The sequence below is a fragment of the Dendrobates tinctorius genome, unplaced genomic scaffold (assembly GCF_039654945.1).
Source record: "Dendrobates tinctorius isolate UK_male_01 unplaced genomic scaffold, ASM3965494v1 ptg000092l, whole genome shotgun sequence".
In the NCBI taxonomy this organism is placed as follows: Eukaryota; Metazoa; Chordata; class Amphibia; order Anura; family Dendrobatidae; genus Dendrobates; species Dendrobates tinctorius.
The window spans coordinates 4,770,208-4,788,510 of record NW_027361760.1 but is presented as its reverse complement, the minus strand read 5'-3'; the positions used below and the strand labels follow the sequence as shown (position 1 = coordinate 4,788,510).

General features: G+C 46.1%; 1 protein-coding gene across 1 annotated transcript in view; it reads left to right on the top strand.

The window, feature by feature from the left end:
• Window positions 1-18,303, top strand: part of LOC141098469 (hippocampus abundant transcript 1 protein-like) — a 268,780-nt gene that overhangs the window by 248,178 nt on the left and 2,299 nt on the right. The window lies entirely within an intron of this gene.

The window sequence follows — 18,303 nt, the reverse complement described above, 5'->3', positions numbered from 1 at the left end:
AGACAGTGGAGCTCCATCCATGGGGACCAACATATACTGTAGCATTATGTGGAGCTCATCATATACTGTTTCAAACATTATATGGGACCAATGATTCTGTATGGAGAAATATATGGGCCTCATTACTCTGTATAGCACACTATGCGGTGCCCATAATACTGTATGGCGTAATATACTGTCCGTTTTTGGAGCTATTGGAGAATTTAAAATCGATATCAGTCATGAGATGTAAAAAGTGAAGTATTTTTCATTGTACTATACCGCTATTTCTCTACTGTATCGGAGCATCATGAGTTGTGGTATGTGTTAAAGGGGCGCTCTTTGGCCCAGGGCACATGAAAACCTGGAGCCAGCCCTACCCCTCCACAACTTTAGCCAAATAACCCCCAGTTTTCAGTGCGTAACTATTATGAAGTAAATTAAGGTTGACAAGCTTCAGTATTAAAAATTGATGTTTTGCCATTCAAATGGGCACTGTAGGTGTGTTTAATGTCCTCCACTCCCTGCCGACTTTGCTTCCCCATTGACTTGCATTGGTTTTCATGTGTCAGTCGGCCTTCGACGTTTCACGATAATCGGCCGATTTCGTTCGACCCGACTTTCGAGAAAGTCGGGTTTCATGAAACCCGACTCGACCCGAAAAAAGGCAAAGCCGCTCATCTCTACAGATGACCTTTGCCTGATCATTAGGATTTTGTTCAAAAAAGTGCCACACTGCACTCTTCCTACTATGGATGACATTTTGAGGCCTTGCACGCTGTGCTAATTTGACCATCTGGCCAAGCTGTCCTGCAACTCTTTGGGTTTTTGTAAAACGTTTTTGGACTGCTACAGGCCTGCCAGATAACAGCTGTTGCGATGTCGATGCCTGCTGCAGATCCTCCTCCTCCTCTTCTGAGCTATTGGCAGCGGCACCCTCTTCCCCCAATGGATGCCAATCTGGGTCAACAACTGGGTCATCCATCACTTCCTCTTCAATTTCATGTGCACCTTCCTCTGTGTCACCGTGTAAGGTGGTATAGTATGTGGGAAGGGGCACCTGAGTTTCATCAGGGTCAGATTCTGGCGCAGTACACTGCGAGGACAATGTAGTGCTCTGAGTGACTGTACCAGCAGAAAAACCTAGCAGTGGCTGTGCATCAGTGCACTCCATGTCCGATTCATCTTGGACTGGGGAATTCACGATTGACTTGATAACCCAGGCATGGTATGTGAAAAGAGCTCCATGGAGTAATCTGTAGTGTGGCCTGCCGCATCCTTCACTTTTGGTAGTGGTGAAGGATACAAGGAAAGGTGTTGTTCCTGACCAGGAGTCTCCACTGACGACTCAGTGCTTTTATTTTTTGAAACTTCAGAAGAGGAGGCGATAGAGCTGGAGGCTGTGTCAGCAATGTAAGCCAAAACTTATTCCTGAAGCTCCGGCTTTAAAAGCGGTTTACCTACTCCCAGAAAATGGAGCCTTCGAGGCCTTGTGGAGCCAGACGATGATGCAGGCTCATCACCTCCTGTCTTAGGTGCTATTGTGCTTTTGCCACTACCGGCAGATGCACCACCACCCCCACCACCATCAGGACCAGCTGGCAACCCCCGCCCACTTCCACGGCCTCTTCCACCATAGTTCCTCATTTTTGGAAAAATGTACCCAAAATACCACCAGCTATATGGTACTGTAAAACAAGGTACAAGGTGTATATAGTATTGGGGAGAATTTGAATCTCCCTAGAGATTTTAGGAGGCTGAACTATTATCTCAGGCCAACTATAGATTACACCTCAATTTAACAGGCTGAAATTGGCTGGTGTATGACAAAGTACAAGGTGTGTATATAGTATTGGGGAGAATTGGAAGCTCCCTAGAGATTTTAGGAGGCTGAACTATTATCTCAGGCCCACTATAGATTACACCTCAATTTAACATGCTGAAATTGGCTGGTGTATGACAAAGTACAAGGTGTATATAGTATTGGGGAGAATTGGAAGCTCCCTAGAGATTTTAGGAGGCTGACAATGATTCTCTCAGTCCAAGTATGGCAGCAGGCAGCCTAATAAGCAGGATTGCTGCACACAAAAGTGCGGCAAAATGAACGTTTGGTAACTGTGCAGAAAAGAGGAAGAAAAGTATTTTTGCTTTTAAAAAAGCAGTTTGCACAGCAGTGTGCAAACAGCAATGCAGCTATCAGGGAGCCTTATAAGGCAGCCTAATAACCAACAGAGCTGATGCACAAAAATATAGCCTCCCCTGTCACTGCACATAAACTGTTGTGTTGTACAGTGGAAATCGCTAACAGCAGAAGAAGTTTTTTGGTTCTTCTTCCCTGCCAAACGCTCTCCATTATTCAGAATCAGCAGCTGCAACCTCTCCCTAATGCTAATATCAGCAGAAGTAAGATGGCAGTCGGCGTGCAAGCCCTTTTATAGCCCCTGTGACACCACACAAAGCAAGCCAATCACTTGCATGCCCTTCTCAAAGATGGTGGTGACCGATGCCCATGTCATCACGTTTCCCACAGTGTGCGTCCTCCATCATTGGCTGAAAAAGGGCACTGAAAGCATCATTTGAAACGTGACTTTGGCACTCTGGTCGCTGACCTCGTGGCCGACCTCACGCTATGGTCGGGTTTTGTTTCATGAAACCCGACTTTAGCGAAAGTCGGCGACTTATGAATTTGACCGACCCGTTTCGCTCAACTCTACTCTTGAGCTTTGTTTGCAATTGACATTTTGTGAGCAAATTGAAAACTTTTAGCCCATTGTGAATCTTCAAAAAATTGCCCAGTTCTCTTTCCCATGCATCGCAATAGGGTGATCTGACAGTTGCAGTATGGGCTATTAGGTGTTTATAGAGCAATGAGTTGAAGTGGAGACGACGACAGATACAGTTTTTCAAAATTTGTACTATCCCTATTGTGCCATCTTTTTTTAACATGGGAATAGAAATGTTGTAATTGTCTTCAGTCATAGTCTGATCTTGGAGGGATAGAGCAGTCCCGAAATATCTATTTTAGTGGCATTAAAGATGCGTTAGATAGTACAAGAGCAAAGTGAAGAGGGTGATCTTTAATTCTACCTAGAAATCGATTGGAAGATATCCCTGGTTAAAAAGTGGGATTGTCTGAGATTGGTATAATGAGCCCTGTGGGTCAATTAGAGAGATCTTCTTATTGTCTTGTCGTAGGGATAGGATTGTACAGTATGTGCTGTAGGATTGTTGATAGGGCTTAAGGACTGAGGAATGTGGGTTCCAGGGAAGTGTAGTTAATGCCCTTGGACATACTGTATAGTTTGTGCTATATGAACTCAAAGCTTCCCATGTTGATGGTGAAAGTAATTGAGTATTCTGGCATGGACTGCCGCCATATAGTATTTTCTATAATTCAGAAAATCGAGGCCCCCCCATCTGTTAAACCTGGCTACTATATCCACTAGTGATGAGTGAGCACTAAAATGTTTGGGTGCTCGACCCGAGCAACGAGCTCAATGTTAGTCTACGGGAAATCCGAGCATTCTTGCTGCAACACCCCCCCCCGGAAGTCTTCCTAGGGTATCAAAACTCCGGAAATGTATGGGAACAGTGCACAAACAACATGGGAACATCATGGAGAAGGCCCCTGGAAGGATTTCTGACTCCTAGGTCAATGCTGTGACCAATGTTGTCAGAGTGTGACGCCACTTTTACAGGTGCACAGTAAAACGTAAAAAAACAAAACCAAAATGGATTTTACAGGGAACTATGTTAAAGGGCATCCCTTCCAGGGTAATAATTTGTATGTAAGGCAAAATAAAACACCCAAAAAAATGCTCCTCCACCACTATGGCTATGTTCACGCGTAGCGTTTTTGATGCGTTTTTCAACTGTACCATTGCCTTCAACCAATACAAAAGCATTTACTGGGAAATGTCATTGTAGCATTTAACAACATTAGTTGGCCATGTGGTGTGTGACACATCATCAGACACATCTGCTTTCATTTATGAAGGAGTGTCTCTTAAAGTCACAAAGCCTATTTTTATAAGTTCATCAGTTGGCATTACTATTCTTAAAGGGCCATTATTAAACAGTTGGTCTCCTATACTGTTATTGCCTATGCATTAAATGGGTGGGCTGACAAAAATTAGGACGCACCCCAATACCCCTTTCACGAGACGTACAGGAGGGCCTTCAGAAAAAATGTTCCCATTATAAGAAAAAGTGTGTCTCCCATGTTTGCTATGTACTGAATGCAAGGGCTGCCTTGCCCCAAATTTACACACCCCAATAACCCTTGGAATAGACGTCCTGGATGGCCACATGAAACCAAAGTTCCCATTATTTTTCATTTGGTACTGCCATACTGTTAGCCTATGCATTGAATGCACGACCTGCCTTGCACCAAATTCACATGCACCCCAATAAGCCTTTGAACCCACATACTGGATGGCCACAGGAAAACCAAGTTCACATTATTCATTTGGTACTCCCCTACTGTTTGCTTATATTGAATATAAGGCCAGCCGTGCACCAAAGTTACACACACCCCAATAAACCTTTGAACACACGTACTGGATGGTGTGGTGTGACTGGTGGTCACGTGGTTAATGGGAGATATATGTCACAGGGATGAATGCTCCCTGTGATGCAACCCGGAGTATTTTGTCTCTAGTGTACATGAGCACTAAAGATGTCATTTAGTGCACTGGGTCCGCGTTGCGGGTAGCTATGAGAGATTGGAGGGTCTGGCTACCCATATTGCCTCACCTCTGGGTGAGGGTGTTGACTGTACCCCTGTTTACCTTCAGGACCTGCAGGTGTCAGGACCTGTAGTGAGGTCATGACCATGTGACCAGCCCATGTGATCCATACCTCACCTATGGGTGTGGTTACAGGGCTATGTAATTGAGGTGTTTAGCACAAGTGAGAGAGTGTTTTTGGGAGTTTGGCAGTGTGCACAGACTTCCATGTGTCCTGACTGGACATTACAGAGTGAGCTGTGTATGGCTCAAGACAGAGCCTCTGGGCTGGACATTGTCCTGGCCTATGTGTTCACAGGGCCTGAGGGAACAAAGCCCAGTTGTAACGGGGTCTTCTGGGCTGTAATACCTCTTACATTACCACCCCGTGTTTCAGCAGGTCCACTCTGCTTTTCCTTGCTTCTGAATGAAGGGTGCTGGCTCGAAAGGCTTTGTAACATGGGAACATATAAAAGACACTGCTACTCCATGTATTTCCAGTATGACAACATTTTACTCTTTGGTCTCAGAATATATATACATACAGAGGGCAGGACAATCAATGTGTGTCGTGCCAGTAGATAACAGGCTCCAATTAAGACGCCAGACATACATTACAATAGCCGTGGGATTTACAAAGGTGGGGGGAGATCAGAAGTGGGATATATTGTTTACCTCTGAGGGGGTCGCAGCCGGTCGGTTGCTGCATTAAGAACATACATCTCCTATTCGGTGTGCTGGGGGGGCTTCTGTAACACGGCTCCCCCTTTTCAGCGACGCGATCGGCATACACAGTCTGATCCTTAACGGATCAGCTTTGGGATGACCGAAGTCTATGGGGTTGGTACAAGTTCCTTTTGTCGACTTAGTCCATCGGCATTACCATTTTGTTTGCCGGGTCTGTGGTGGATGGTAAAGTCTAGAGGTTGTAGGGCTAAACTCCACCGCAGTAATCTGGTGTTGTCTCCAGAGACCCGATTAAGCCACACTAAGGGATTATGGTCCGTTAGGAGGGAAAATGGTCATCCATACAAATATGCTTGTAACTTCTTGAGTGCCCATACTACTGCCAGGCACTCCTTCTCGATGGCCGCATAGCTTACTTCGCGGGGCAATAGTTTCCGACTCAGGTAAGCTACCGGGTGGTCTTAACCATCCGGCCCGACTTGGCTCAGCACTGCCCCCAATCCAAACATAGAATCGTCGGTGTGAACCAGGAAACATTTAGTTGGATCGGGTGCGGCCAATACCGGGGTATTTGTGAGGGCGTCCTTTAGCTGGCGGAAGTCTTCCTCACACTCAGGGGTCCAGGTTACCTGGCGGGGGAGGTTATTATGGGTGAGATCAATGAGGGGCTTGGCTACGCTGCTGTAATTGGGGACAAATTTCCTATAATACCCTGCTGTCCCTAGAAACACCATGACCTGGGTTTTAGTGCGTGGGGCGGGCCATTTGGCTATGGCCTCAATCTTGGCTGGTTCTGGTCGCTGTTTCCCACTTCCCACCCAATGTCCTAAATACTGAACCTCTGCTTTGCCCATATGACACTTGTTGGGGTTCAAGGTGATCCCGGCCTTGTGGATCCTGTCAAATACGGTCTCTAGGTGATTTAGATGCTCATCCCATGTCACGCTGTAGATGGCGATGTCATCCAAATAGGCACAAGCATAGTCCTGGAGACCATCCAGAAGTCGGTCAGCCAGCCTCTGGAAGGTTGCAGGGGCGTTCTTCATCCCGAATGGCATAAATTGAAACTGGAATAAGCTGAACGGGGTGACAAATGCAGACTTGGGAATACCGTCAGGACTTAGGGGGATCTGCCAATAGCCTTTGCATAGATCGACGATGGTCAAATACTTTGCTCCCGCCAGCCAGTCTAACAACTCATCCACACACGGCATGGGATACGCATCCGTCACAGGTTTCTCATTTAGCTTGCGATAGTCTACACAAAACCGGGTAGTCCCATCCTTCTTGGGCACTAACACTACGGGGGATGCCCAGGGACTGACTCTTCAATGACCCCTAAACGTAACATCTCTTTTATCTCTTGTCACATCCCTTCTCGTACAGACTCAGGGACGAGGAAGGGGATTGTCTCAGGGGTGTCTGATCCTGGGTCTCAACCTTGTGTTGTGCCAGGCGGGTGTACCCCGGTCTCTCTGAAAACATCCTCTGTCGCTGCCTCAACAACGCCTCCGCCTGCTGTCTCTCCCGGGGCCATAGGTTTTCTCCCAAATGTACCTGGTCCCATGTTTTAGACTGAGTCCTCTCCCCCAAGACATCAGGCAATGGGAGTCCTGCTAAATCCTCTGCTTTGGGTGCACAGATGGCCACTACCTCTTCAGGGCGCTCCCGGTAGGGCTTCAGCATATTCACGTGGAACATGCGGATAACCCTGGGGCGACATTGTAGGTGGTGTCGGCTATTTTACCCACTACCTGGTAGGGCCCCTGCTATGCAGCTTTGAACTTGTTCTGCCTAGTTGGTTCTAACACCAGGACCTTCTGTCCTATCTCAAAGGTGCGTTTTCTGGCCCTCCGATCGTACCATACGTGCTATCGCCGTTGGGCCGCCTGCATGCTCCCACGTACAGCCTGAGTCAGCTCCTGTAGGTGGTCCCGGAATTCCAGCACATAGGGCACAATAGGGATCCCTTCTATGGTTCCCTCCCCTTCCCAGTGTTCTCGCACTAAGTCTAGGGGTCCCCTTACCCGCCTCCCGTATAACAGTTCGAACAGGGAGAACCCCGTGGATTCTTGGGGCACCTCCCGATAGGCAAACAGGAGGTGTGGCAAGAATTTCTCCCAGTCCCTGTAGGTCCTGGTAAAAGTCCCAATGAGTTGTTTTAATGTTACATTAAAACGTTCACACAACCCATTGGTTTGCGGGTGGTACAGGGCGCTTCTAATGAACTTTATGCCGCACAGCTTCCACAGTTGGTCACCTCTGCTGTAAACTGGGTACCCTGGTCCGAAATGACCTCCCTGGGAAATCCAACCTGTGAGAAAACCTGGAGCACTGCAGCCGCCACGGTCTCTGCCAGTATGTTAAGTAATGCAACCGCCTATGATACGGTGTGGCATAATCTACCACTGTCAATGTATACTTTTTCCCTGACGGACTGGGTTTGGCTAACGGCCCTATCAGATCGACCGCTACTTGGCTAAATGGCGGGGGGAGGGGGTGTAGTTTGGCCTTGCAGTGATCTCCCCTCTTGCCAATGCGCTGGCAACTGTCACAGGTCTGGCAGTACTGACGAACATCATAGGTTACCCCCGGCCAAAAGAAGTTTTGTGTCAGACGATGCCTGGTGCGAAAGACGCCGAGGTGCCCAGCCAAGGGTATGTCATGAGAGATTCGCAGTACCTCCTGCCTATACTTCTTGGGAACTACCAGCTGTCGTTTTGTAGTGGGGCTCGTGCATGTGTGGCACTGCTCTGTAACCCGGTAGAGGAGTCCCTGATGCCATACAAACTGTTCCCCTTCCAGTACTCCTTTCCCCTCCTGTGCCTTCCCACGATACCCCTGTAATGAGGGATCTTCAAGTACCTCCCTTTTAAACTCAGCTGGGGTGGCCCAAGAAATGTGTCTGGCTATGGGGATACGTGTAGGGCTGGGGTGTCTTACCTGGGCCTCCTCTGAGTGTGATTCCGCCTCCGCAGCTCGAGCTTGTCTCCGGGTGGTCACAGGATAGGTCTCAGCCAGTGGGGCGACCGAGAATGCAGACAACATGGGCCCCAAGTCATTTCCCAGCAAGATGTCTGCAGGCAAATCCTCCATCAGGCCGACCTCAACAAGGCCAACCCCGACTCCCCAGTTTAGGTGAATCCTGGCAGTGGGTAGTGTATGTATGGCTCCCCCTGCTACACGGACGGCCACTGTACGGTCTGTCTTCTCTTGTTCACGGACGAGATGAGGCTTCACAAGGGTCAAAGTTGCTCCGGAATCTTAGTCCCTGCATACATTTCCCATTAACCCACACCGCCTGTCAATGCTGTTGTTGATTATCTGCCCGGGCTGCCTAAACGGGGTCTACTTCATGCAGCACTTCCTCCATCTCTTTCATCCCCGGATTAGTCATAGCCCCCAATGCCGGGTCAGCTTCGCCCTGGTAGTAGTGTACAGCGGCCTGGTTGACGGTAGCCATTCCCGCCTTTGGCCACTGGGTACGCTGAGTCCGGTTGGGACATTGTCTTCGCAGGTGGCCCAGCTGATGGCAGGTGTGGCATCGCACCCCAGGGGGACTCTGGTAAGCCGGGGTTTTAGCTGGTCCCCCGACAATCTTCTGTGGTTTAGGGGCCTCCAGACCCATGGGAGGGCCCCAAGTGGCAGTCTTTGATCCTGACAACTGAGACCTCCTGGCATCATGATGTTCATCGGCCAGACGAGCGGCCTCCTCAAGAGTCATTGGCCGTCTGTCCCGAAACCATTCTTGTGTCTCGGGGTTTAGTCCAGTAAAGAATCGCTCTAACAAGAAGAGCTGGAGGACGTCCTCCTTAGTGGTTGCTTGGCTCCCTTGTACCCACTGTAGCAGTGACCGCCGTAGTTTACAGGCCCATTCAGCGTGGGTATCTGTTACCTGTTTTATAAGTCCGCAGAACTTTTGGCGGTATGCCTCTGGTGTCAGCGCATACCGGGCCAAGATCACTTCTTTGACCCGCTCATAGAATCATAGAATCGTAGAGTTGGAAGGGACCTCCTGGGCCATCTGGTCCAACCCCCTGCTCAAAGCAGGATTCGCTAAATCATCCCAGTCAGATGTCTGTCCAGCCTCTGTTTGAAGACTTCCATTGAAGGAGAACTCACCACTTCTCGTGGCAGCCTGTTCCACTCATTGATCACTCTAACTGTCAAAAAGTTTTTTCTAATATCTAATCTGTGTCTCCTCCCATTCAGTTTCATCCCATTGCTTCTAGTCTTTCCTTGTGCAAATGAGAATAAAGTTGATCCTTCTACAATGTGACAGCCCTTTAGATATTTGTAGACAGCTATTAAGTCTCCTCTCAGTCTTCTCTTTTGCAAACTAAACATTCCCAAATCCTGCAACCTTTCCTCATAAGACAGGGTTTGCAGACCGGTCACCATTCTGGTCGCTCTTTTCTGAACTTGCTCCAGTTTGTTGATGTCTTTTTTAAAATGTGGTGCCCAAAACTGGACACAATATTCCAGATGAGGTCTGACCAAAGAGGAGTAGAGGGAAATAATGACTTCACGTGATCTAGACTGTATGCTTCTGTTAATACATCCTAGAATTGCATTTGCCTTTTTTGCTGCTGCATCACACTGTTGACTCATATTCAGTCTGTGATCTATTAGTATACCCAAGTCTTTTTCACATGTGCTGTCACTTAGCCCTATTCCTCCCATTCTATATATGTTTTTTCCATTTTTATTGCCCAGATGTAGTACTTTGCATTTCTCCCTGTTAAAAACCATTCTGTTAGTTGCTGCCCACTTCTCCAGTTTATTTAAATCTTTTTGAATCCTCTCTCTCTCTTCTCTAGTATTAGCTATCCCTCCTAGCTTTGTGTCATCAGCAAATTTAATCAGTTTACCCTCAATTCCTTCATCTAAATCGTTGATAAAGATGTTGAACAATACAGGGCCCAGGACAGAGCCCTGTGGTACCCCACTTGAGACATTCTTCCAACTGGATGTGCAGCCATTTACGACCACTCTTTGGGTCCGATCACTAAGCCAGTTATGAATCCACCTAACAGTTGCCTTGTCCATTCCATACTTAATCATTTTTTCAATAAGGATTGTATGAGAGACTTTGTCAAATGCTTTGCTGAAGTCAAGATATACTATATCTACAGCATTTCCTTGATCCACCCAATCAGTGATACCGTCATAGAAGGAAATTAAGTTAGTCTGACATGACTTATTAGTTACAAACCCATGCTGACTCTGTTTAATCACTTCATTCTTATCCAGGTATTGACATACATGTTGTTTAATAATTTGTTCAAAGATCTTTCCTGGTATAGAAGTCAGACTCACCGGCCTATAGTTACCTGGGTCCACCTTCTTCCCCTTTTTGAAGATAGGAACAACATTTGCTCTTCTCCAGTCTTCTGGCACTTCTCCTGTTCTCCAAGAATTTTCAAAGATTATAGAGAGGGGTTCAAAAATTTCTTCTGCTATCTCCTTCAGTACTCTGGGGTGTAATTCATCTGGACCTGGAGACTTGAATTCATTTAGGCTAGCTAAGTGTTTCCTCACTATCTTTCTGTTTATAGATATCCTGGATTCTTCTATTCCCTTAATAGGACAGTGAATAACAGTTGATGTTACATTTCCTTTCTGAGAGAAAACAGATGCAAAATAGGAATTTAAAAGTTCAGCCTTCTCAACATAGTCCATACGGTTCTCATCAGGTATCGTGCGATAGGCGTCTGCTGCCCGGCCTGTCAGCTTGCTGGCCAGAACCTGAATTCAATCCTCTGGCTTCACTTGATGAAGGGCACACTGCCGTTCAAAGTCCTGCAGAAAGCCATCAATGTCTTCCTCTGCTTCCCCCAACTGTCGGAAGGCATTATACTGGATTTTTTTGTGGCTTAATGCTGACGGTACCTGGGCGGAGGCCAGAGTTCCTCCTGCTAGCTGACTCTCCTCTCTGCCATTTCCATCTTGGCTAGCTCTATCCTGGTCCACTCTGCCATCTTTTCCTTCAGATCAGTATGCACATCAGCCATCACCTCTCATACGATCTCTACTGCAGGATTTGGGCCATAGAACACCAGTCTGCTCTTTATCTCCCTCTGGAATTCAGTCTCTTCCACGTTCACATTGGGGGGCACTGCACTGTCGTGTTCCATGATGGCTGCTATCAAATCCACTTTTGTTTTGTTGCTGGCGATTAATCCTCGAGCTTCCACCAGGTCTTTTAATGTATTCCTCTTTAACTACTGGTAGTTGTTTTCCATTCAGTCCTTTACTCCTATAGACGTGGTATCATATTCCGCTGTCTGCCACCAGTGTAACGGGGTCTTCTGGGCTGTAATACCTCTTACATTACCACCCCATGTTTCAGGAGGTCCACTCTGCTTTTCCTCGCTTCTGAATGAAGGGTGCTGGCTCGAAAGGCTTTGTAACATGGGAACATACAGTATAAAAGACACTGCAACTCCATGTATTTCCAGTATGACAACATTTTACTCATCGGTCTCAGAATATATATACATACAGAGGGCAGGACAATCAATGTAACATAGTAACATAGTTATTAAGGTTGAAGGGAGACTTTGTCCATCTAGTTCAACCCATATCCTATCCTAACTTGTCCTAACATGTTGATCCAGAGGAAGGCAAAAAAAACCCATGTGGCAACAGTAAGCTTCACATTGGGGAAAAAAATTCCTTCCCGACTCCACATACGGCAATCAGACACTCCCTGGATCAACGCAATATTAAGGAAACTAGTGTATATACCCTGTAATATTATACTTTCCAAGAAAGGCATCCAGTCCCTTCTTAAATTTTAGTAGGGAATCACTCATTACAACATCATATGGCAGAGAGTTCCATAGTCTCACCGCTCTTACAGTTGATATAGAAGAGTTAATGGTTTGCTTTTATATCCCTTTAAATGCCTTTAAGACTTCAATTGCCTTTTGCCTTATTATTGCTAGAATTATTCTTATGTAGACTAGTAGTCTGTCTTCAAGGAAACTATACTTGTTATCATATTTATTCTCAACAACATGTTCTGGCTATATTGTAAACAAGATACGACCCTGAGGTGATGGTGGGGGCCAAATGAGCTCCACATATTGAGTCACATATTGCTGTAAATGGTATAAAAACATGTCTTATATTTCATTACGTCAGATAAAGTGATTTGACCACGACCCGTGTGTGTTGGGTCCTTTGTCTCCAAGCGCTTGTCATCAGAAGGGCGACAAAACCTCTCAATCTGGCCTCACTGGTGATCTGGAAAGATCTGACGCTTGGTCAGAACAAAAAACAGCTACGACAGTTTGGCGCCCGAACAGGGACCGTGGAAACCAGTCTATTCGGAATCCGTATGTGGGAGCTTCCTGGGAGGTTGAAAATGCAGAATCCAGGCTGCAGCAGGTGAGAACATTTATTCTTACATTGATTCTGCATCTGCAACCTCTCTAAGGATGTCCACATACCTCTGGGTAAGACTGTAACAGCACGGTTCAAAAGAACCCACATCACCAGTGAGGGGTGAGTATGTCTGTATGAGAGTTGAATAATAGAGTAATAAGATAATAATTGTCATCTGTATTATCTGTTAAACTGTTCTGGCAATATACTAATATACTAACTGGTTGTGTACTGGTGTACTGTGTAGCACAAAGTCTGGGATAGACTCTGTGCAGTGGTTGTTGTTTTGGATTGGCAGTAAATCATATGAGGCTGTATTTTGTATAGGACTGTGGTTTTTGGTTGCTCTGGTTTTCAATGTTTCTTGTTGTTTAAGAAGTTGGCTTTGGTGTTCTCGGAGTGTCAGTGGACACTGCTGTAGGTTAAAGCGTCAATCAAATCCAAAGTGCAAGATAGTCAGGCTGTGTGAATCCTTGTATATATGTCTATGAGAACCTCTGAATAAGATGAGAGATGAGTAATTGAAAAAAAAAAAAAAAAAAAAATCCGTGAATGAGCACGTATAAATGAATCATCACACATCATTTTTGTGTCAAGAGATTTGTTACCTTTCTAGTTGTGGTGGAATCCCGGACAGATGCGTTATAGATATTTCAAATCTACATCTGAGACTGAATGAATTGAGTAATGATATAGCTCGTGTTATATGTGGCATTACATTGCAAAGTTTCCTGAATGCATTTGGCCAGAAAAAGGGCAAGGCATGGTTAATCCCATTATACAGTTATCTGCTCTTACAGTGAAATCCCGTGATTTTGAGTTTTCTTTGTAGAAATTGATTTTGATAAGTCTAAAGAACTACGGAACTCTGTGAAGGACGCTCTGATGGGAGGGGGTAATGATACCGCTGCGCAGTTTTTCTTCTCCCTTCGCTCTTATCTCTGCTGAGTGTGAGCTGTGCTCAAAATTCTCTGTAATTCTATCCATAAGGTACGCGCTGAAAGATTTGTGCATTTTAAAGCAACAGTACTTAATTGAAGTTGGAAGTTAAAAGTAAAATATGGTGCCTAATTTAGAAGGAAATTGCAAGTGATTGATGGTCATTGTAAGTGATTGTTTGGTCATTAATGTGTTTGAACCTGCTTCTAGTTGTGTGATTGATTTGTATAGCAAATTGTGTATCAACAGAGGAGGTAGCCGACTGTACGGCTGATAAAGTAGGTCAGAGTCCTATCACACCTGGGACTTCTTACTTTAGTCAGCAGGTTTTATTGTTGTGGGTGAGAGGCGAGGGTGAGGAGCCCTCTGGATATACCTTGGCAGGCTCACTCTGACTTGCTAAGTGTGGCCTGTAAGACAGAGGTCCAGGCACACTGGGAGGGCATTTCAGAAGAAAGGTGAGCTGTCTAAGGTTGAAATAGCCTTCCCACAACAATCCATGGAGCTGGGCTGGAAGGATGCAGGCCTGATCCTATTCTAGCCAGCTGATCTAGCGGGTGAGAGGCAGAGAGCCTTCCCGCTACATCCTGTAGGTCTACCGGGTGAGAGGCAAGGAGCCTTCCCGCTACACCTTGGCAGGCTCTCTCTGACTTGCTAAGTGTGGCCTGTAAGACAGAAGTCCAGGCACACTGGGAGGGCATTTCAGAAGAAAAGTGAGCTGTCGGCAGAAAAAGGTTGAAGCCATGGCAACTTTTTCTGTGTACCGTCGGTGCCCCCAATGAGATCCAAGAGAGCTATGCAAATTCAAAAAGACAGAGAAGAAAGGAAGCAGTAATACAGGTTGGACCAATTTAAAAAAAAAAAAAGGCAAAAATACCAGAGTGTGAATGTTTGGATGTACAAAAAGGCACAGACAAGGGAAGAAAATAGCAAGTGAATAAATGATGCTTGAGAATGAATGTGCAGCAGTGTGGAAGGTGTATTATGAATGTTTTGATTGACAAAAAGTAACCAGAGACTCAGACAAAACAGATGGACTTGTAAACACTGTGATCAGACTCAGACAAACCCAGACTGAATAGCTACTTGTGTGACCTGTGCTACTGACCTAAGCGAGTTGCGCTAAATCCTGTCCAGACAAGATCATATGTAGTGACATAAGAAGCTGACATAATAGAGTGGGTAGTGGGGACATTGACCTTTGAGGAGTAAGCTGACAGTAGACATCAGACGACCAACCCCATCAGTGCGACTAGAATAAGAAAGATGCAGGTGTATTATCCCTGGAGCCCCTCTGACCAGCTAGCTTTGTTGAAACAGTTGCCTGACCCTGAAGACCAACCATTCCCATTTTACAGACACATACAGGAAATACAGCAGACATATAAGTGTACCTGGGCAGACCTAGAGAGGTTGGTGAGTTTAAAGGCAGGTGACGCACTAGGACATATAATTAAGACACACACAGATGTGACAAAGAATCAGGCTTGGGGCATGGATGATAAATCTGCACTGTCTGGGGAGACATACTGTGAGTCACTAAGACAATGGGCTACAGTGGAACAATCAGAGCAGTCTGTACTCCTGATTAACGTGACACAGCAAAGAGGAGAGAGTGTGTAGAGATGTACTTTGGACGGTTACAGCTGAAATGGGCAGACATGGGGTACATTTGCATAAACCCACTTGATGTTAGAATACTGGTGAATACATTCATTTACGGTATGAACAAAGACTTGCGAGACGCAGTACAGACAGCCAGACCTGAATGGAGACATGTAGATCCGAAAGACCTCCTTAAGGTAGCTAAAGAAATTGAGCAAACAAGGACAATAAGACGACCTGTCATGTATGCTGGAGCACAAGGAAAACAGTGGAGACGTAGTAAGGTACCAAGGGACCTAGAAACAGTGAGGTGCTGGAATTGTGGTACTTACAAAACTTATTGTTAGTGACAATACCCCTATGAATTTACTGGGAGCAGATGTGCTGAGTGCGATCCAGGCCACCATACAGTACTCTCCTGAGGGTATTACAGTCACAAGTCCCCTCTCAGATAAACATTTGTGTAAGATTGCGGCAATGGTGTATATGACAAAAGCGGTGAAACTAACACCTGACACCAAAATGCCTGAGGATGAGGAAATGGGACAGGTGCCAGACACTGTTTGGGCAAGGGGAAAAACGGATGTGGGTCAGTTGCCCATTCCCCCTGTCATGATTAAAATGAAAGAAGGAAACCACTCCCCCTTGTTTAAAGCAATACCCCTTGAGCCTAGCAATATCAATAGCCAAATCAATTGCCCCGAGCAGAGATATTAGAGAGTATGTTAAGGCAGGGGTTCTGGTGCAAAGAAACCCCCCCTTTGGACTGCAAAGATCTTCCCCCTGTGACACCACTTTGTATCCCATTAGGAAAAAAGAGAAAAAAAAAAAAAGGAACTCAAGGGTTTGCTGACACTTACAGAAAGGTTCATGACTTAAGGGCTATTAATGATGATACAGTGAGTGTGACCTCAATCGTCCCTAACACACACACACAATATTGTCACAGATCCCAGTAATGTCAAAATGTTTCACAGTCATTGATTTAGCAGGTGCATTTTTCTCTGTACCCCTGCACACAGACTGTCAGTATCTTTCTCCTTTACTCATAGAGGTGAACAATATTGTTGGACAGTCCACCCACAAAAGGGGGAAAGAAACCCCCTGCCATCTATTCAGCAGCGATGGCAGGGATCCTTGAGTAGTGGCAATCACCTCATCCGCTGATTGTACTATTACAGTACGTGGATGACCCTAAGGGTTGCAAGGTCTCACGTGACAAATTACAGTATTACAAACAAAAGGTGACATTTGTTGGGACATTATATTGCCGAAGGTACCAGACACCTGACAGGAAACAGGCAATTCAAGATCTCCCTCTACCCAGGTCACATCAGCATCTATGCATCTTCCTAGGTTTAGTGACCCGGGACCTCACACAAAATTGATTGTGTCGGTGCGGTAGGAGCAGCCGTACTACTAGGAAAGGCATGTGAGATCACACTGACGTTTCTTTTGACAATCTATTCCCCACATGACATCCATGCCATACTCCTACAAGTTCAACCAAAACATCTGTCTATGGCCAGACAGCTCCGACTTGAGTGTGCTCTACTAATTCCTGAGTATGTCACCCTCAAAAGATGTAACGTTCTGAATCCAGCCACCCTCCTGCCTGTGGATTCAGAAAAGGGGGAATTGGTGACCGTATTAGTGAGTGAGGAAGGATACTTTGACATGACGCATGAACATGTCTGCATAGAACTGATGAGTCAGGAGACAGTTGGGTTTGCACACGTTCATGAAAAACCTGTTCCTAATGCAGACTTTGAGTTTCTTTTTTGTAGATGGCCCCAGATACCACCAGGATGGACGATTCTACACTGGGTATGCAGTAGTATCCTCACATGAGGTAATCCGAGCGGAACCACTCTCTCCTCACATGTCGGCCCAGGAGGCAGAGTTGAAGGCACTCACTGAGGCGTGTAGAGCCGCTGCAGGTAAAGTCGCTAATATTTTCACAGATTCGAAGCCCATTAAAAATGCAGAGCTGGTGAAACAATTGATGGAGGCATTGATGTTACCAGTCCAGGTTGGCATTGTCAAGGTAAAAGCACACACAAAGGTGACTCAGTGGAGGTAGAGGGCAATAGAAGGGCGAACGAGGCTGCTAAAATAGCACAAGGCGGCCTAGAGAGAGCAGTGGACGGTGGCAGGGAGTCAGCGTATTCCAGCCACATTGGGTCTAGATGTCCTGAAATCCCTCCAGTAAAAGGCTGCCCAAACAGAGAAGGTACACCGGGGGAGACTGGGAGCTGAGCTGAACTCAAATGGAGTATGGGAGAATAAGGATAAAATGTGCCCACCAAAGTCCCTGTTCCCAATCATGGCGCAAGCAGCACATGGCCCCAATCACACCTCAAAAAGTCACATGTGTGCCATGGTAGATGCGTTCTGGATCGCTCCTGGTTTCAGTTACGCAGCGAAACTTGTACAATCATGCCTCATCTGTGCACAGCACAACCCAGGTAGAACAGTAAAAGTCCCTAAGAAAGCGACATCTAGGCCTCTCTACCCGTTTCAGAGACTGCAGATTGACGACATACAGCTACCAAGGTAGGAGTGTATGCAAATATCCTAGTATGTGTAGATCTCTTCTCTGGTTGGCCGGAAGCATATCCGGTAAAATGTGCAAATGCTAAAATGACTACAGACAAACTGATGAAAGAACTGATCTGCAGGTATGGTGTCCCAGAAGCCACAGAAACAGATAGGGGTGCACACTTCACGGGAGAAATAATGAGGGAAGTCATGCAGGCCCCGGGTGTACAGCATTTCATACACCATATAGGCCACAAGGTAGTGGGAAAGTGGAAAGACTAAATGGGACACAAACTGAAAATTCAAAAGGCCATGGCAGACACAGGAAAGAGCTGGGTGGAGTGCTTGCCTCTTGCACTCTTTTCAGTCAGACACACTCCAAATAGAAACACAGGCTTGTCTCCCTTTGAAGTCCTGTTTGGTAGTGCACCAA